The sequence below is a fragment of the Capricornis sumatraensis genome, chromosome 5, assembly GCF_032405125.1.
Source record: "Capricornis sumatraensis isolate serow.1 chromosome 5, serow.2, whole genome shotgun sequence".
Classification (NCBI taxonomy): Eukaryota; Metazoa; Chordata; class Mammalia; order Artiodactyla; family Bovidae; genus Capricornis; species Capricornis sumatraensis.
The window spans coordinates 78,077,110-78,099,292 of NC_091073.1; the positions used below are offsets into that span (position 1 = coordinate 78,077,110).

Consider the following 22,183-nt stretch of genomic DNA (forward strand, 5'->3'; position numbering starts at 1 on the left):
AGCTAGAATCAGATTGCCAGGAGAAATATCAGTAACTTCAGATACACAGATAACACCACCCTTATGTCAGAAAATGAAGAAGAACTAAAAAGCCTCTTGATGAAAGTGAAAGAGAAGAGTGAAAAAGTGGGTTTAAAGCTCAACATTCAGAAAACTAAAATCATGGCATCTGGTCCCATCACTTCATGGCAAATAGATGGGGAAACAATGGAAACAGTGGCAGACTTTATTTTTTGGGCTCCAAAATCACTGCAAATTGTGACTGCAGCCATGAAATTAAGATACTTACTCCTTGGAAGGAAAGTTATGACCAACCTAGACAGCATATTACAAAGTAGAGACATTACTTTGCCAACAAAGGTCCATCGAGTCAAGGCTATGGTGTTTCCAGTAGTCATGTATGGATGTGAGAGTTGGACTATAAAGAAAACTGAGAGTGAAAGAATTGATGCTTTTGAACTGTGGTGTTGGAGAAGACTCTTGAGAGTCCCTTGGACTATAAGGAGATCCAACCAGTCCATTCTAAAGGAGATCAGTCCTGAGTGTTCATTGGAAGGACTATTGCTGAAGCTGAAACTCCAATACTTTGGCCAGCTAATGCGAAGAGCTGACTCATTGGAAAAGATCCTGATGCTGGGAAAGATTGATGGTGGGAGGAGAAGGGGATGACAGAGGATGAGATGGTTGGATGGCACCTCCTCGGTGGACATGAGTTTGAGTAGACTCTGGGAGTTGGTGATGGACAGGGAAGTGTGGCATGCTGCAGTCCATGTTGTCCAAAGTGTAGGACACGACTGAGGAACTACATTGAACTGGAACTGAACTGAATTGATGATAATGGTAATGATGATAGATGATTTCATATCTGACAAGAAAGTTCCACCATGAACAATTCTGTGATACATTCCCAGTCATGACCAGGTCAACATTAGATATTTTTCAACATATGCACCCTTTTTAAATTTTATAAGCCAATTGCATCTATAAATGCATCATCCTTGGTTCAATGAAAGAGTAAAGGAATATGACATTTGACTACTTACTGATAAGTAAGTACTTACTGATATTCCAGGTACGAGACTGAACTCTTGTCATACATGACCTCACATGGCCACTGTGGTCTTTGAATCTCTAACAGTGTTTTCCTACCCTGGCTGCATGTCAGCAATATCTAGAGACATTGAAAATTATTGAAGCCTGGCCTAGAAAGCATTCTAGAAAAATCACATCAGACTCAAAAGGTCTGAGACAAGTATCAGTTTTTGTTTTTTATTTTTTTCTAAGTCTCCCATCTGAATTAAAATATGAAACCTGGGGTATGGAAGGATCATAAGCTTTAAGGTAAAAATGTTATACCATTTACCTCTATTTGGTCAGCTTATAAAATTTGAGAGGCCTTTCTTCATTGAACAGTCTTTCTGGCAAAAAACAACCTCTATTATGCATGAGATATTGAAATGTTAATTCAGTTTGCTGTCCCTCATTCTTCCTCATAATCAAAATAAATCAATAATAAAATAATTTGCCCAAAGGATTCTCACCTCTAGCTCTGATACAGTTCAGTTTATCTTCTTTTACTGAATTTACTGATTCCTTCTATAAGTCAAAAACATGTATCTTTTCTGGGGAATTCCAGTGAAGAGAATTAGAAAAGGGAGCATGAAACACTGCACCTGGCTGTGTCCAGTTACTTCAGTATACCAAACTAATCACTCAGGCAGAACCAACCTTGTTTGATAATTCTAACATGGGAGACTACTAAGGCATAAAAATCATATAAAAGTGCATAATTTTTTAAAATATGAGCTTTTATTGATTTTCTCTCTTCATTTTTGTTTGTTTACCCAACATGTTCTATATCTCTGCTGCTGCTGCTGCTAAGTCACTTCAGTTGTGTTCAATTCTGTGCGACCCCATAGATGGCAGCCTGCCAGGCTCCCCCGTCCCTGGGATTCTCCAGGCAAGAATACTGGAGTGGGTTGCCATTTCCTTCTCCAATGCATGAAAGTGGAAAGTGAAAATTGAAGGTGAAGTCGCTCAGTCGTGTCCGACTAGCAAAGTTTATTTTTCCAAGTGGGTTGCGTTCCTTTGACCTGTGTAGCATCTTTTTTCATCTCACTGGTTGAAAAAGAGGTGGAATAAGGTATAGAGTTATTAGTAAAATTCAACTAATAACCGTCATAAGTCACAGAAGAGTTAACACAAACAGAAAATTGTTTCTTAAAATAACACTATTTCAGGTGCGGCTTTTCTGATCCTTTAAAAAACAAAGATTAGATGTATGGAAAGAGTAACATGGAAACTTACATTACCATATGTAAAATAGATAGCCAACAGGAATTTGCTGTATGGCTCAGGAAACTCAAACAGGACTCTATATCAATCTAGAGAGGTGGGATGGGGCAGGAGATGGGAGGGAGGCTCAAAAGGGAGGGGATATATGCATACCTATGGCTGACTCATGTTGAGGTTTGACAGAAAACAACAAAATTCTGTAAAGCAATTATCCTTCAATAAAAAAGTAAATTAAAGTAGAAAAATACACCACTATTCCCCAAGTTATTTGCTTGTTTGTTTTTAACTTCCTTTTTTTTTTTTTTTTTTGATGTGGCAGAAGACAAAATTTTTTGTCAACTCTTTAAATATTTTGCAAGCGGAAAACAACAATAATTGTAGTGATTGCTTAAGAGTAGGACTGTGTTAATGCCTAATGTGTTGAGTTGAAATACTTAGGGAAACTGGATTGCTTTTTCTAATAAAAGTAGAGCTACCATTGATATGGCTTGTACTGTACAAGATTCTTATTTCCTCATCTTGTAAGGATAGCTGCTGAGAACCAGGGAGATTAATGAACTTGACTAAGAGGTGGCAAAGCCAAAATGTGAATTCGCAGTCCTTGCTGAACTTGATACCACCAAGCCCTCTGCTCATCAAGACTTTATGGACTGTCTGTAGAGAGCTAACTGCTTTGTGGTTAGAGTAACAACTTGCTATTTGGCTTGGAATTCACAAAAACCTCTTGATTTCCTCTAAGAGTTGGATTGATTTATAAGACCCATATGAGTTCTACTTATAATTTTACCTGGGAACATAACTTCTATGAAGTCTCTGTGTAAAGTGTTAAGGTATCTTCAGTTTGGAGGTATACCTACCATACTTGACAGCCCATTTTTAACATATCCTCTCTAGTACAGAAGTAGTAATAATCATGGAATGAAATAAATGGCAAAAATAACTAGAGAAGTAATGCAATTTAAAAAGTTTATTGAAATTTTACATAAACACACTTAATTCAAGAAAACAAATGCTATAGTACAAAAAAGTGACATGTAATATTTTTAAATTACATAAATTTGTTTCAAAAAAACACAAAATACCTACATATGGGTTGTTCACAGTAATTGATCATAAAATTACAAGTTATTTTCTAGTCTTTTGTCAATTAAAAAATTGTCATACATAGATTCCTATAAGTTATACAGAAAGATAGGATAACTTTTTTCCATTTTTATAATCATTATGTTATTAACATCGTAATGGAGATCTAGTTAGTGCCACCAGCCAATGTAGGAAACACAAGAGATGCAGGTTCAATCCCTGGGTTGGGAAGATCCCCTGGAGGAGGAAATGACAACTCACTCCAGTACTTTTTCCTGAAAAATCCCATGGAAGGAGGAGCCTGGAGAGCTACAGGCCATGGGCTTGCAAAGTCAGGCAGGGCTGAGTGGCTGAGCGTGCAACAACCCAGGTAGTGCCACAGAGACATAACCTGTACAGAAACGAGCTTTAATGATTCCAAACTGCTTTGAACTTATTCTCAAAACAAATTGTGTGTGATTGGGTCTATGTGTGTAGAAGGGCAACTGCATAACTAAAAAATATCTGAATCAATATTCATATAAAATATAGGGTTTATTAAAGGGTAACCAAATGTGCTAATTTCTTTTCACATTCTGATTTCCTGAAGTGATATCCCGTGGTTGTCTCCCATTCATCCTTTGTTCCACTGTAATGTATATTCTGCAAAACCTTCTCTGGTCATAGCCACTCCAAGGTCCATAGGAAGTCATCCTTGGCCCACTTTTGGGCTTCAATTGCATCAGTGCATACTGTTTTCATACTGCTTTTACAGTGCATTTGACAGGGGGATTTGGTTGTCTCTTATGCTTGAGAAAATATGAAATCCTAGAATATATTAGAAATGACACATTCAATTCTGAGCCTTCAGGACTCAGTTCAGGGCTTGTTTGTAAGGGTCACTAAGTAAACATTTGTGGAAGAAAGGAAGAAGGAAAGAAGGGAGGGAGTTTTACCATTATTTTGAATAACTTAGTTGTAAGTTCAGAGTAGGGGCAAGAGGACCAGAGTTAAAATGAAGTTCATGTATGTCAGCTACATTGTCAGGAGCACATAAGATTTGTTAATATGGCAAGCAAATTATTTTTGCATATATCAAAATTCCCCATAATGCTCAAATTATTACAGGTGTAATCAATATTCTGAAATTCTTCGTGTTAAGCACTCTGGTAGATACTGAGAATACTAAGAGGACTAATATATTTTATCTGAACTTAATATGTAAGTTTACTTGTTAGGAATAAAACACAAAAAAATTAAAGTTAATTATGATGATGGTGATAGCTAATGTCCATGTACCACTCACCATTCTCCATTCTGCAGGGTTTCTTCTGCATTTCCTCATTCATTTTTTCTAACAGCCTATGAAGTAGGTGGTAACATTATTACCATGTTACAGATGAGGAAACAAGACACAAAGAGAGAACAAGTAATTTGCCAAAGGGCGCACAGAGAGTAATTGGTGGAATTGGTATTGTATCTAGGAATAGCATGACAATCTTAGATATTTTTAAGACCTTGCAGTCTTAGCATAGAGCATAATTACCTATGACCTTCATTTTAACCCAAAAGCTGTGATATGGTAAGAGAGAATACAGGCAATCATTTGGGTTCTAAGACACAGCTAGGTGCAAACTCCACTCAGGTCCTTATTCACACACAGATGGGCTTTGCCCCCACATTGTGCCACCAAGAGCTTGGTAATACATTTGGCTTTGGGAAAGTTTAATGTAGAAGTTGCTGGCAGGGTATGTTATACCCTTTAGCTACTGGTCTTACTAGGACTTCTCTGGTGGCTCAGGTGGTAAAGCGTCCTGGAGAATGGCAACCCACTCCAGTATTCTTGCCTGGAAAATCCCATGGACAGAGGAGCCTAATAGGCTATAGTCCATGGGGTCACAAAGAGTCGGACATGACTGATCCACTTCACTTCACTCTAGTTACTAGTCAAACCTGGCTGTCAAACAGATTATGAGCTGTGAAAAGCAAACTGATTCTAGAGGTAGCTTGGGGAATCCTGACTTAAACAGCACACCATAAATCCTACTTTTTTAAACTGGTGGTGGTGGTGGCGGTGGTGTAGTCTCTAAGTCATGTCCTTCTCTTGTGGCCCCATGGGCTGTAGCTCGCCAGGCTCCTGTCGGTGGGGATTCTCCAGGCAAGAATACTGGAGTGGATTGCCATTTTCCTTCTCCATTTTAAATTGGAGTATAGTTGTTTTATACTGCTGTGTTAGTTTCTATCATACAGGAAAGTGAATCAGCCATATATATCCCTTCTAGTAAAACTCTATCAGCCTGTTTCAAAAGTCAGTGATTATAATTTTACAATGTGGTCTGTAGGTGAAAGCCAGTAGAGATTTGTAGTTTTATTCAGGGGCCAGATACACAAAGGGATCTGGTTGGTAATTCCAGTGTACAGCTTTCTTGTCCTAGATAACTTCAAGGTCCTTAGAAAAAGTGTTAAAAGTAGTCTCAGCCCAGAAAAACTTGCTCTCATTTAGGCATCCTCTTTTGTCCCACATTTGTAGGACAGTCTAGGATTGGCTGAGTAGGGTTATGTTCTTTATTGTTCTCAGGACCAATGCTTGGCATCACCATTGACCTTTCCTCTTCTCAAGAGGAAAATTCTAGAGGCAATGTTTCCTAATATTTCACAGATGTACTACTATTGGTGTGTAAACATAACAGATGTCAGGGAAACGTCTTGGCTTTCTTCTTAATCTCATAAGCTTACATGGGTGTCTAACAGCAGGCCTGATTCTGGTGATGAGCTGGCTGTCCCTTCTGTAAGTAGCACCAAGGAGAAGACCTAAATAGACTTTGAGAGCTTAATGGTATACTTGTAAAATGACTGTAAACAGTAGTCCATTTCCAAAGTGGTCTTATTAATACTCTATGTTGCCATGAAAATATATCAATGATATATTTACATAAGCTAATTAACCACAGATAATGTACATTGCACATATGATTCATGGGTGAAGAATACATACATAATGCATATAATATGTGTGATTAATTATCTTGTCAGAAATATGAGTTATCAAGTTATTTTTATACTGACTTCTAAAGTGCTTGCTTTTTTTTTGCTTGTTTATTTTTAAAATTAATTTATTATTATTATTTTTTTTTACTTTACAATATTGTATCAGTTTTGCCACACATCAACATGAATCCGCCACGGGTGTACACATGTTCCCCATCCCGAACCCCTCCTCCCACCTCCTCACTGATACCATCCCTCTGGGTCATCCCAGTGCACCAGCCCCAAGCATCCTGTATCCTACATCGAACCTAGACTGGCAGTTCTTTTCTTACATGATATTATACATGTTTCAATGCCATTCTCCCAAATCATCCCACCCTCTCCCTCTCCCTCAGAGTCCAAAAGACTGTTCTATACATCTGTGTCTCTTTTGCTGTCTTGCATACAGGGTTATTGTTACCATCTTTCCAGATTCCATATATATACGTTAGTATACTGTATTGGTGTTTTTCTTTCTGGCTTACTTCACTCTGTATAATCGGCTCCAGTTTCATCCACCTCATTAGAACTGATCAAATGTATTCTTTTTAATGGCTGAGTGATATTTCATTGTGTATATGTACCACAGCTTTCTTCTCCATTCATCTGCTGATGGACATCTAGGTTGCTTCCATGTCCTGGTAAAGCCCTTGCTTTTGTTATTCTTCTTAATTCTTTAGTTCAAGGAAACTAATTTCTACCAAGATAAATTTAAAAGTCCTAATAATCTTAGTAATCAGCATAGGTTACTGTCAAGCATTCACAAGTATTCTGTTAAGGAGAAAAGGAATATGGGTATGGATTTTAGCTTAATTTTTTAAATAAAATTTTTAAAATTGAGAATCCTATTTTTTAATGGGGGTATAAATGCTTTACAATATGGTTTTAGCTTTTGCTACATAAAGTGAATCAGCTATATGTATACATATGTCTCCATTCTCTTGAAGCTTCTCACCCCATCCTTATTTCACCCCTCCAGGTCATCACAGAGCACCCAGCTGAGCTCCTTGTGTTATACACCTATACTCAGTTGTAGTGGTGTGGACGCACCTAGAGTCTGTCATACAGAATGAAGTCAGGAAGAGTAAAACACGTTTATTACAGCATACATGTGGAATCTAGAAAAGTGGTACTGATGAACCTTTTGCGGGGCAGGAATGGAGATGCAGACATAGAGAAGGGACAGCAGGGGAAGGGGCGCAGGAGCGGTGGGGGAAGGGGGGTGAAATGAATTGGGATAGTCGCACTGACATACGTACACCACGGTGTATGAAAAGATAGCTCGCGAGGAACATACTCTTTTTACATGCTCAAAGACTAAATTTTTATTAATTCCAGTGTAATGGATATACCTTATACATATTTTTCCTTTAATTCACACCTCTAGGTCTTTATGTTTTTTTATAGAACAGAGTGAGTACATTATAGCCATCATAGTTTGTGCATGCATCCTTTGCTCTCAAGTGCCTTCAAACTACTAATTTCAGAGCACTATGCTAGACTCCAATAATCTAAGATAATTTAAAGTATAACATAATGTTTGTGATAAAATTACATATTTTTATACCAGATATTTTCTTCAATTATTTCAAAAGTGGTTTGAGTTTCTGAACCAAAAAAAAAAAAAAAAAAATGACTCCAGTGACTTATTGATATTTTGGTTTCTTGAAATTTTAATTTGTTGTTCAGTCACTCAGTCAGGTCCAACTCTTTGTGATCCATGGACTGCAGCACACCAAATTTCCCTGTCTTTTGCCATCTCCCTGAGTTTGCTCAAACTGACGTCCATAGAGTCAGTGATGCCATTCAACCATCTCATCCTCTGTCATCCGCTTCTCCTCCTTGCCCTCAATCTTTCCCACATTAGTGTCTTTTCCAATGAGTCAGATCTTTTCCAATGAGTCAGCTCTTTGCATTAGGTGGTCAAAGTATTGGGGCTTCAGCTTCAGCATCTGTCCTACCATTGAATATTCAGGGTTGATTTCCTTTAGGACTGAATGGTTTGATCTCGTTGCTTTCCAAGGGACTCTCAAGTGTTTTCCACTACAGTTCAAAAGCATCAGTTCTTTGGTGCTCAGCCTTCTTTATGGCCCAACTCTCACATCTGTATATAACTACTGGAAAAACCATAGATTTGACTATACACATCTTTGTTGCCAAAGTGATATCTCTGCTTTTTAATATGCTGTCAAGGTTTGTCATAGCTTTTCTTCCAAGGAGTGAGCATCTTTTAATATCATGGCTGCATTCACCATCTGCAGTGATTTTGGAGCCCAAGAAAATAAAGTCTGTCACTGTTTCCATTGTTTCTCCATCTATTTGCCATGAAGAGATGGGACCAGATGCCATGAACTTAGTTTTTTGAATGTTGAGTTTTAAGCCAGCTATAAAGTGGATTTTGATGGAAAAAAAATTGAAAAATTCTGGGAAACCCATATTGCATAAAGTTCTTTTATATTAATCTGTACTATGCTAATTTTCTTATATAATATCTAAAAGAGTAGTGCAATATACTGGATTTTCCAAAAATACTTACCTCCGAATCTTTTTTAAAGAGGAACTTCTTGATGATTCCACGGTCATGGATTGTTCTTTGGGAAATACTGGATTAGAACATCTTAAATCTTCTGGAAAATGGAACTGAAGCCAGTTTTGAATTAACACCAATCTTTAGTCAAAACATGAAATAATCCCCACATAGACTACTGAGTTTATTTTATTCACGATGCCTACTTATCTTACAAATAATAAGTTTTAGAGCTTATGCATGTCAAAAATCAGAATACAAGGACAATATTGTTATTTAAAAAATGGAGTATCAGAATTTTATATCAAATTGCTAGAATTTAAGGACTCCTTCTGCTTTCTTAAAATTTTAATATTAAGATTTTTTTGTTTTTTTGTTTTGTTTTGATGACCCAATGGTTTTTGAAATATATGAAAGACTCAAATGTTCATATTTTTCTACATGTTCAGGGATCAGGGATTCTTTAGTTTGCAGGATCTTTTGAGATTAAGATCTTCCATTTCTTCTGTAAATTTTACTATGATATGATCCCATATGAAGGCCAGTAACCTGTTAAAGCACCATTAGAATACTGAAATAGTGGCATGATAAATAGATCTTACACAAATAGCTTTACCTTTTATAATGTAGATTTTTCCAAGGAAAATGATACTTGTACTACCTACTTAATAGGGTTTTCAGAAAATCAAAACGAAAATAATACACTGTGTGTGAAAGTCTTTTATAAATTGCAAAGCAGTCTACAAAGACCAGAGAATTCAATAATGATAATGACCATGAGTCCTAATTGTGCCTGATGATTTCTGAAAGATATAACAGCTCATAAGCTAACAAAAGCAAAACATTCATTCAAATACAGATTTGTCAAGGTAAATGTTTACTTCAAAACATAATTCATTTTGAAAATATACTAAATAAATGTTGATATTTATCTTAAGCACTTTCTAAATATTTAGAGATCAGCTCTTTAAAAAACTATGAAAGTGAAAATAAGTGTGGTAATTTTTGTTTTGAAGTGGTTTGTTTTTGACTTTTTTCTTCTTACAACATTGAAAGAGCACACATACCTATAAATACATTTTTTTTTTAAGTTACTGTGTTGTTCAAGAGAGAGTTATTTTAAGTGAAAGTCTCTGAGGCAATGAAGAAAATATACTGAAAGTGCCTCAATGATCAGAATATTTTCTTCTTGGAAAAGTTATATAGCAATTTTTAAAGATACAGGTCAGAATGTGTCTTTGCTCTCAATTTTGATTTTTATATACTCCCAGATGTTTCAGCAATATTTGGGTCTCTATGGAAATAGTTAAGGAAAGAAAATGTAAACCCAGCAAACATGTAGTTCTTTTTGGTCCCATAGGAAGGCCACACTGTTATTACATTACTGAATAATATATTTTTAGGTTAACACAAATCACATAGAAATCTGGTTTAAACACAACTAATACATCTTTTAATTTTAAAAAAGTAAAATGCAATTGTACTTTCTGGTGATAAATTCAAGCAAAAATAAGGGAAAGGCAAAGAAAATTCATCTAATATCTGATTTTACTTTATCTAAAATATTTATAATTACCATTTTGATATAAAATCCTGAGCCTGTTGCTCTACCAGGTCAGAAGAGATTTTCTTTAGAAAATGGGATCATGTCATGTATAAAATTTCATAAGCTTTTGGCACTTAATTTTTTTTGTGGACATTATAATTGCAGACCATAATATTTCATACTTTCATAGTACTCCATTGAAATTAATATCATAATTTTTAGCCTGTTGAAATTATTGGACTTTTTTTCTAGTTTATTTTCTTTCCTAGTATAAAACCTATGATGGCAAAATATTTTAAATTAACATTTAAATATTAACATTAGACAATTATTTATTAATATTCAAGTAGATATGTAATTGCTATGCTTAGTTTAAATTTAGCACTCCTAAAATTTTATACATATGGCTAGATCTCCTTTGGAAAAATGGCCATTTTCTCTTCAACAAAATTATATGAAAATGCCCTTTCCCTATATTCGTATTGTGATCAAGGTGTTAACAATGTGTTTTCCCCTTAACCCACTCTGATGGATAAAATGTGACATCACATTATTTCCATCTGCATTTATGTGTTAGTAATGAGGTTAAGGCTTCCCTAATAGCTCAGTTGGTGAATAATCTGCATACAATGCAGGAGACCTTGGTTATCTTCCTGGGTTGGGAAGATCCACTGGAGAAGGGATAGGCTACCCACTCCACTATTCTTGGTCTTCCCTTGTGGCTCAGCTGGTAAGGAATCTGCCCGGAATGTGGGAGACCTGGGTTGGGTCCCTGGGTTGGGACTCTCGGTTGGGAAGATCCCCTGGAGAAGGGAATGGCTAACAAATCCAGTATTCTGGCCTGGATAATGCACCTGTAGAGTCCACGGGGTTGCAAAGAATCCAACATGACTGAGTGACTTTCACAAAGAGGTCAAACATTTTTCCATATCTATATTGGCCTTTCATTTTCCCTTTGTGCAATTTACTGATTTTTCTTTCTCCCTTTTGCATATAATTTGCTCATAACTTATAAACTATTATTAACATTTTATTTTAAAGATACTTTCTCATTTTTCTGTATTTCTCTATTGTAGATAATTGTCTTTGTGTTTGATGCATCATTACAAGTAAATGCCTGTCTTTTTCCCAATGTATTTTATTGAAGTATATGGCATCCGGTCCTATCACTTCATGGGAAATAGATGGGGAAACAGTAGAAACAGTGTCAGACTTTATTTTTGGGGGCTCCAAAATCACTGCAGATGGTGATTGCAGCCATGAAATTAAAAGACGCTTACTCCTTGAAAGAAAGTTATGACCAACCTAGATAGCATATTCAAAAGCACAGACATTACTTTGCCAACAAAGGTCCATCTAGTCAAGGCTATGGTTTTTCCTGTGGTCATGTATGGATGTGAGAGTTGGACTGTGAAGAAGGCTGAGTGCCAAGGATTGATGTGTTTGAACTGTGGTGTTGAAGAAGACTCTTGAGAGTCCCTTGGACTCCAAGGAGATCCAACCAATCTATTCTGAAGGAGATCAGCCCTGGGATTTCTTTGGAAGGAATGATGCTGAAGCTGAAACTCCAGTACTTTGGCCACCTCATGCGAAGAGTTGACTCATTGGAAAACACTCTGATGCTGGGAGGGATTGGGAGCAGGAGGAGAAGGGAACGACAGAGGATGAGATGGCTGGATGGCATCACGGACTCGATGGACATGAGTCTGAGTGAACTCTGGGAGATGGTGATGGACAGGGAGGCCTGATGCGCTGCGATTCACGGGGTCACAAAGAGTCGGACACGACTGAACGACTGAACTGACTGATGTTGAAGTACTGATTTACAATATTGTGTTAATTTCTACTTTATAGCAAAGTGATTCGGTTATACATATATACACACTCGGTTCCATACTCTTTTCCATTATTATTCGCCACAGAATATTGAGTTTAGTTCCCGTACTGTGCAGCATGACATTGTTGTTTATCCATTCTCTGTCTAATGGTTTGCATCTGCTAATCCCAAGCTCCCAATCCATCCTTCCTCTAACCCCTACCCTTTTGGCAATCACCAGTCTGTTCTCTGTGAGTCAGTTTCTCTTTCATTGGTGTTTATTTTGTCATAGTTTAGATTCTATGTATAAGCGATATCATATGACATTTGTCTTTCTCTCTTTGACTTACTTAGTATAATAATATCTAGGACCAACCATGTTGTTGAAAATGGCATTATTTCATTCTTTTTATGGCTGAGTAATATTCCAGTGTATATATATACCTCATCTTCTTTACCCATTCATCTGTTGAGGGACACTTAGGTGTTTCCATGTCTTGGCTATTATAAATATCTCTTTTACTCTGAAAATGAGAGGGGAGCTTACGGGCATGAGATCTGGGCTTTCCAAAAACAGCCTGACCCACTGATATGAGATCTTCATAACCGTGCCTTATCTGTGGCTCTTTATTTTTTTTTTTATAATTAATTTTTTTTATTTAATTTAAAAATCTTTAATTCTTACATGTGTTCCCAAACATGAAACCCCCTCCCACCTCCCTCCCCATAACATCTCTGTGGGTCATCCCCATGCACCAGCCCCAAGCATGCTGTATCCTGCATCAGACATAGACTGGCGATTCAATTCTTACATGATAGTATACATGATAGAATGCCATTCTCCCAAATCATCCCACCCTCTCCCTCTCCCTCTGAGTCCAAAAGTCCGTTATACACAGCTGTGTCTTTTTTCCTGTCTTGCATACAGGGTCGTCATTGCCATCTTTCTAAATTCCATATATATGTGTTAGTATACTGTATTGGTGTTTTTCTTTCTGGCTTACTTCACTCTGTATAATCGGCTCCAGTTTCATCCATCTCATCAGAACTGATTCAAATGAATTCTTTTGAATGGCTGAGTAATACTCCATTGTGTACATGTGCCAAAGCTTTCTTATCCATTCATCTGCTGATGGACATCTAGGTTGTTTCCATGTCCTGGCTATTATAAACAGTGCTGCGATGAACATTGGGGTACATGTGTCTCTTTCAGTTCTGGTTTCCTCGGTGTGTATGCCCAGCAGTGGGATTGCTGGGTCATAAGGTAGTTCTATTTGCAATTTTTTAAGGAATCTCCACACTGTTCTCCATAGTGGCTGTACTAGTTTGCATTCCCACCAACAGTGTAGGAGGGTTCCCTTTTCTCCACACCCTCTCCAGCATGTATTGCTTGCAGATTTTTGGATTGCAGCCATTCTGACTGGTGTGAAGTGGTACCTCATTGTGGTTTTGATTTGCATTTCTCTGATAATGAGTGATGTTGAGCATCTTTTCATGTGTTTGGTAGCCATCCGTATGTCTTCTTTGGAGAAATGTCTATTTAGTTCTTTGGCCCATTTTTTGATTGGGTCGTTTATTTTTCTGGAATTGAGCTGCATAAGTTGCTTGTATATTTTTGAGATTAGTTGTTTGTCAGTTGCTTCATTTGCTATTATTTTCTCCCATTCAGAAGGCTGTCTTTTCACCTTGCATATATTTTCCTTTGTTGTGCAGAAGCTTTTAATTTTAATTAGATCCCATTTGTTTATTTTTGCTTTTATTTCCAGAATTCTGGGAGGTGGATCATAGAGGATCCTGCTGTGATTTATGTCGGAGAGTGTTTTGCCTATGTTCTCCTCTAGGAGTTTTATAGTTTCTGGTCTTACATTTAGATCTTTAATCCATTTTGAGTTTATTTTCGTGTGTGGTGTTAGAAAGTGATCTAGTTTCATTCTTTTACAAGTGGTTGACCAGTTTTCCCAGCACCACTTGTTAAAGAGATTGTCTTTACTCCATTGTATATTCTTGCCTCCTTTGTCAAAGATAAGGTGTCCATATGTGTGTGGATTTATCTCTGGGCTTTCTGTTTTGTTCCATTGATCTATATGTCTGTCTTTGTGCCAGTACCATACTGTTTTGATGACTGTGGCTTTGTAGTAGAGCCTGAAGTCAGGCAAGTTGACTCCTCCAGTTCCATTCTTCTTTCTCAAGATTGCTTTGGCAATTCGAGGTTTTTTGTATTTCCATACAAATCTTGAAATTATTTGTTCTAGTTCTGTGAAAAATATGGCTGGTAGCTTGATAGGGATTGCATTGAATTTGTAAATTGCTTTGGGTAGTATACTCATCTTCACTATATTGATTCTTCTGACCCATGAACATGGTATATTTCTCCATCTATTAGTGTCCTCTTTGATTTCTTTCATCAGTGTTTTATAGTTTTCTATATATAGGTCTTTAGTTTCTTTGGGTAGATATATTCCTAAGTATTTTATTCTTTTTGTTGCAATGGTGAATGGAATTGTTTCCTTAATTTCTTTTTCTACTTTCTCATTATTAATGTATAGGAATGCAAGGGATTTCTGTGTGTTGATTTTATATCCTGCAACTTTACTATATTCATTGATGAGCTCTAGTAATTTTCTGGTGGAGTCTTTAGGGTTTTCCATGTAGAGGATCATGTCGTCTGCAAACAGTGAGAGTTTTACTTCTTCTTTTCCAATTTGGATTCCTTTTATTTCTTTTTCTGCTCTGATTGCTGTGGCCAAAACTTCCAGAACTATGTTGAATAGTAGCGGTGAAAGTGGACACCCTTGTCTTGTTCCTGACTTTAGGGGAAATGCATTCAATTTTTCACCATTGAGGATAATGTTTTCTGTGGGTTTGTCATATATAGCTTTTATTATGCTGAGGTATGTTCCTTCTATTCATGCTTTCTGGAGAGTTTTTATCAAAAATGGATGTTGAATTTTGTCAAAGGCCTTCTCTGCATCTATTGAGATAATCATATGGTTTTTATTTTTCAATTTGTTAATGTGGTGAATTACATTGATTGATTTGCGGATATTGAAAAATCCTTGCATCCCTGGGATAAAGCCCACTTGGTCATGGTGTATGATCTTTTTAATATGTTGTTGGATTCTGATTGCTAGAATTTTGTTGAGGATTTTTGCATCTATGTTCATCAGTGATATTGGCCTGTAGTTTTCTTTTTTTGTGACATCTTTGTCAGGTTTTGGTATTAGGGTGATGGTGGCCTCATAGAATGAGTTTGGAAATTTACCTTCCTCTGCAATTTTCTGGAAGAGTTTGAGTAGGATAGGTGTTAGCTCTTCTCGAAATTTTTGGTAGAATTCAGCTGTGAAGCCGTCTGGACCTGGACTTTTGTTTGCTGGAAGATTTCTGATTACAGGTTCAATTTCCGTGCTGGTGATGGGTCTGTTAAGATTTTCTATTTCTTCCTGGTTCAGTTTTGGAAAATTGTACTTTTCTAAGAATTTGTCCATTTCTTCCACATTGTCCATTTTATTGGCATACAACTGCTGATAGTAGTCTCTTATGATCCTTTGTATTTCTGTGTTGTCTGTTGTGATCTCTCCATTTTCATTTCTAATTTTATTGATTTGATTTTTCTCTCTTTGCTTCTTGATGAGTCTGGCTAGTGGTTTGTCAATTTTATTTATCCTTTCAAAGAACCAGCTTTTGGCCTTGTTGATTTTTGCTATGGTCTCTTTTGTTTCTTTAGCATTTATTTCTGCCCTAATTTTTAAGATTTCTTTCCTTCTGCTAACTCTGGGGTTCTCCAGTCCTTCCTTTTCTAGTTGCTTTAGTTGTAGAGTTAGGTTATTTATTTGACTTTTTTCTTGTTTCTTGAGGTATGCCTGTATTGCTATGAACTTTCCTCTTAGCACTGCTTTTATAGTGTCCCACAGGTTTTGGGTTGTTGTGTTTTCATTTTCATTAGTTTCTATGCATATTTTGATTTCTTTTTTGATTTCTTCTGTGATTTGTTGGTTATTCAGAAGTGTGTTGTTCAACCTCTATATGTTGGAATTTTTAGTAGTTTTTCTCCTGTAATTGAGATCTAATCTTAATGCATTATGGTCAGAAAAGATGCTTGGAATGATTTCGATTTTTTTGAATTTATCAAGTTTAGATTTATGGCCCAGGATGTGATCTATCCTGGAGAAGGTTCCATGAGCACTTGAAAAAAAGGTGAAATTCATTGTTTTGGGGTGAAATGTCCTATAGATATCAATCAGGTCTAATTGATCTAATGTATCATTTAAAGTTTGCGTTTCTTTGTTAATTTTCTGTTTAGTTGATCTGTCCATAGGTGTGAGTGGGGTATTAAAGTCTCCCACTATTATTGTGTTATTGTTGATGCTCCTATATTGGGTGCATATATATTTATGATTGTTATATCTTCTTCTTGGATTGATCCTTTGATCATTATGTAGTGGCCTTCTTTGTCTCTTTTCACAGCCTTTGTTTTAAAGTCTATTTTATCAGATATGAGTATTGCCACTCCTGCTTTCTTTGGGTCTCTATTTGCGTGGTATATCTTTTTCCAGCCCTTCACTTTCAGTCTGTATGTGTCCCTTGTTTTGAGGTGGGTCTCTTGTAAGCAGCATATAGAGGGGTCTTGTTTTTGTATCCATTCGGCCAGTCTTTGCCTTTTGGTTGGGGCGTTCAACCCATTTACGTTTAAGGTAATTATTGATAAGTAATGGTTGGTCTCAGATAAGAGCAGTCATGCCCATGTTTGTATGGGGGTTTTCTCCTGCCCTCCTCACATCAGAGTTCATTGTGATGCTTGCTCCAAAGCCACTTTTTGCTCCCTCTGCAATCATGTTATTTCCAGGTGGGACCTAGAAACCTGCATTTAATTGCTAGGTGTTTCTTATATATGGTCAATTTTGAGACCCCTGATTCCATTAATACTTGACATTAATCCCTATGAATATTCAGGACATCATTATCGAAAAAGATATTGATGTTATTTTTTATTATTATTTTTTGCCTTTTATCTTACATTTTTAATACTCTAAGAAGCTTAGTAACTCAGTAAGTGATATCATTTTGTTAGATGAGAACTGCATATAACCTTTTTTCCCTTTGGTCACGATGGCTTCCACCTAGTCCAAAGTTAAAATTAATGCTCAGTTTTAGAAAATTCCATTGATTTACATTTATGGTATAATTATCTATCTTAATAGGTTACATGACATTATAGCCTTTAACCTTATCCTAATTCTTCTATAGCATTTCTATCATTTATTATAAACTACCACACATCATTTGGAGAGGGAGGTGGGAGGGGGGTTCAGGATTGGGAACACGTGTACACCCGTGGCAGATTCACGCTGATGTATGGCAGAACCGATGCAATATTGTAAAGTAAAAAATAAATAAATAAATAATAAAAATTTTTTTAAAAAGTAAATAGAAATAAAAAAGAAAGGAAAAAATCATTTGGAAACAAGGAAGGAAAAATAATAAACATGTATTCAAGTAAGCTAATGTAACAACAGTAGAATGTTATCTTCTCTTGCTAGCTGGACTTAAGGCCTCCAAGGCTGAGTAAAATATAGTAAATGCCAGGTTATTCTGTAAATAATGACTAAACATTTTGGTCCTTATTGCATTTGAGGAACTGTACTAACACCTTTGTGTTTATTGATCCTCTACACTATTGGGTTATGTGTGTGTGTGTTAGTTGCCCAGTCATGCCTGACTCTTTGCGGCCCCATGGACTATAGGTCCGCCAGGCTTCTCTGTCCATGGAATTCTCCAGACGAGAATACTGGAGTGAGTTGCCATTTCCTTCTCTCGGGTTAGGTAAAATGCTACTACCTATTAGTATCTCCATTCACAGATTAGGATATCAGGCAGGAGGAGTTTAAGTAACTTCATTAAGTTTATTTAGCAGATTGGTGGCAGAGTCAGGGTTTGTACCCAGGTTGCCTGGCTCTAGAACAATGCTCTTAGCTACCAAACCAGACTCAGTTCAGTTCAGTCACTCAGTCGTGTCCGACTCTTTGCGACCCCATGAATCACAGCACGCCAGGACTCCCTGTCCATCACCATCTCCCGGAGTTCACTCAGACTCACGTCCATCGAGTCCGTGATGCCATCCAGCCATCTCATCCTCTGTCGTCCCCTTCTCCTCCTGCTCCCAATCCCTCCCAGCATCAGAGTCTTTTCCAATAAACCAGACTAGCTACCTTCTAACCTGAGAGAGAATGAAGTCAGTTGCATCAGCCTGCAAAGAAAAAAGATGAATTTGGCAAGATATAGAGGTTCCTACCACTAACAGTGAGAATGTATTTGAAGAAAAACCATCATTCCCTTCAGCCCCTCCTGGAAAAACTGTGTATTCTTCCCCTCTCCCCTTAAATAAGAAAGAGGTTTCAAGGGAACCTTTTGGAGACTTTATTATAGTGATTAGTGTTGATCCTTAACAAGAGAACTTACCAACTGAAATGGTTTGTCTGGCCATAGAGTAGAGGGAGAGGAGTTGCACTCCAAATAAAAAGTAGATGCGGGGCCTTCATACCTGGGGCAACACGAGGGATTAACCTTGGGAAGATGTAGGTGGTCCATCTGCCACTGTGAAGGGACATATCCCAGGAGGTTGACCAAAGCAGAAAGACCTAGGAGAGCAGTGAACAGCCGAAGTAGAGCAAAGCAGATTTCTGGGGAAGGCATTGACCACATAAAGGAAATTTCAGTACAGACAACCATGAAAAATGTACAGCCCACTGCTTGGCACGAAGTAGAATTCAAACATGGTTGTATTTTCCCTGTAGAAATAGGCCATTTTCTTACTGAAGAAACACATTTGAGAAAAGTTATATCAAGTTTCCAGTATTTTAGAAACTCTAGGACTTAAGTTTTATGAAATGTGTTTATTTGCCCAAACTGTTAAAAACTCCGGTATAGCCTATAGTATTGAAGAACTGTTTCATCAAGTACTCTTAAGCTGAGTCATTTCTATTTTCCATTTTGTTTTTATTGGCGAAAGGGCTTGTTTGGGTTTTTCTGTACCACCTTAGGGAAAAACAAATTTCTTGGCCATCCCAGTATATGCAAACACATCTGACAAGCTTCTCCTTCCTTACATTGTGATGATCCTGGTACCAAAGCCAGACGTGGTATGGCTTTGGATTTCTGTCTACTGTTCTTACAAAGGTTAGAGGTAAGTTCATATATTTGCAAAGAGCCTTGATTTCAGAGAACATATAACTAAAATTTAATTTATGCAACACTTTTTAGAGAATTAGGTGAAAGAAACTTAATATCTAAATCTGCTTTGTTCTAATTTAAGAGATAATCACAGTATCTTCACTGTGGGAGGTCTCTCAGTAAACAGGGATTTAAATTTAGCATAATTTATTTGAAAAATAGAAAGCCTGCCAAAATGATCCACACATTAAGTTATTTCAGTTTTACAGGACACATATTAATTAGTGAGAGTAATAAAATATTGCCAGCCTCCATAGGCAGCCGTCATCACTACTGAGACCCAGACAAGATGAAAAGATCCATTATACATAACATGGACAAATGTTGATTAAAGGGTAGACTTCAGAACCGCCCTAGCTGTGTCTGAAGGTTGTAATCACAGAGGACTTGGGGAGAAAATGCTCAGAGAACAGCAAAAGCTGCAAGGAAGAGTCATCTGATGAAAGGGAAAAGATGGGAAAATTTAAAGGAAAATGCCAAAGGAAATTGCTTGGTAAGAGCTCTACTTACATATGACTCTTAAGAAAATTGTCTTCTTAGGAAATTGTAAGTTCTCAAAATGTCTTAAATAAGAAATGGACATAACTAAGCATCTTATAGATCAAGCTTAGTATTTTCAGACTGTAGAGAAATTGTTTCTACATGTCATAGCTCCCCATTCTTCAGAGAAAGATTCAGGATTTGCTGGAATTTGGGCTGTAAAGTAGTTTCAGAGAGATATTTGATTTCCATTCAAGTTGGGTAACACAAAAATTGAGATAAGACCTCATCAACACTTATTTGAGTAATATCATGTATGAATAATTACACCATTTTGAATGAGATAACCTAGTACAGTACTATGTAGGTAAGGTGATATTGTGTATATGTATTGCTGCTACTGCTGCTAAGTCACTTCAGTCGTGTCCGACTCTGTGCGACCCCATAGACAGAAATCAGCCAGGCTCCCCTGTCCTTGGGATTCTCCAGGCAAGAATACTGGAGTGGGTTGCCATTTCCTTCTCCAATGCATGAAAGTGAAAAGTCAAAGTGAAGTCGCTCAGTCGTGTCTGACTCCTAGCGACCTCATGGACTGCAGCCTATCAGGCTCCTCCATCCATGGGATTTTCCAGGCAAGAGTAATGGAGTGGGGTGCCATTGCCTTCTCCAGTATATGTATTGAGTATTTGTTAAAATGAACTCAATACTGTACTCTGGATGGGGAGGATAAAGAAACCCTAAAGTGAAAGTTGCACAGTTGTGTCTGACTCTGCGATCCCAAGGACTATACAGTCCATGGAATTCTCCAAGCCAGAATACTGGAGTGGGTAGCCTTTCCCTTTTCTAGGGGATCTTCCCAACCCAGGGATCAAACCCAGGTCTCCCACATTGCAGGCAGATTCTTTAGCAGCTGAGCCGCCAGGGAAGCCCAAGAATACTGGAATGGGTAGCCTATCCCTTCTCCAGGGGATCTTCCTGACCCAGGATCTAAACCAGGCTCTCCTGCATCAAAGGCAGATTCTTTACAGCTGAGCTACCAAAGAAGCCCTAAGAACTCCTAGAAAAAAAGCAACACACATTAGAAAAAATTTCAAAAACAATATAATGTATTGTGCAATTAAGTACTGTGTTATGGAACATAGGATTATGACACTTCAGAAAAAAAATTAATGCAAAGATACTGAAAGGATGTTCTGGAAAAGGAAGAACTTGAACTGGAGCTTGGAAAATATATAAGTGACAAAAATTCAGAGATTGAAAGGAAGAATATTTCAAGAAAGAAATATAGCAGCCAAAAATTTTAAGAAAAGGAGAGGCAAGGAGATTGAACTAGGGAACCAGTGTAGCATAGTAACTAAGAGCAATCTCTGGAGGCAGGTTTATCTGGATTTGAGTCCCAGCAGGTGTAACCTTAGACATTATGTGGTCATTCTGTGTCATACTTTCCTTGTCAGTAAAATAGCACTTCCATTTTAAGGGATTATTTTGAACACTAATGGGTTTATATATGTAAAACACTTATATTAGGACTGAGTACCAACAAAACAATCAACAAATATTAGTTATTATTACTTTTGTTATTGTTGTTGCACACTGTTATAATATGCGATTTTTGTGGCTAGAGCGAAACTGAATAATATAACAACAGGAAATACCCCTGTGCTCAATAGTTTACCTGCGTTTTCTCTTGTATTCCCAGCTACCACCCCTGGATAATGAAGCATAGTTCTTCTCACTTTACAGATAAAGGGTCTAATAATTAGAGAAGCATTTTTTTTTTTCCTCAAGAATTCTGTAGCTAATAAAGAACAGCCAAGAGTTTGAACTCAGGTCTTTTGGTCTTCACCCTGATGTTTTAAATTAATGCATTACCTTGCTTTAACTTAAAGCTTAGCACTGAGATTTTGGCAGGGGATCAGACAGAAGTGTGCTAGATGAATTCAATGCAGAAAAGTGTCCAAACTCAAGAACACCAGCCAGGTAGCCATTGGTGTCAGTGGCAGTACTCTAGGTAAGGTGAGGTGAATGAACTAAGATGGTGCCACTGAGGGAGATTTCCCTGGTGGCTCAGACAGTAAAGCGTCTGTCTACAATGCAGGAGACCTGGGTTCAATCCCTGGGTCGGGAAGTTCCCTGGAGAAGGAAAAGACAACCCACTCCAGTACTCTTGCCTAGAAAATCTCCTGGACAGAGGAGCCTGGTG

General features: G+C 37.3%; 1 protein-coding gene across 1 annotated transcript in view; it reads left to right on the forward strand.

Annotated features, from left to right (window-relative positions):
• Positions 1-22,183, forward strand: part of ZNF804B (zinc finger protein 804B) — a 580,773-nt gene that overhangs the window by 386,928 nt on the left and 171,662 nt on the right. The window lies entirely within an intron of this gene.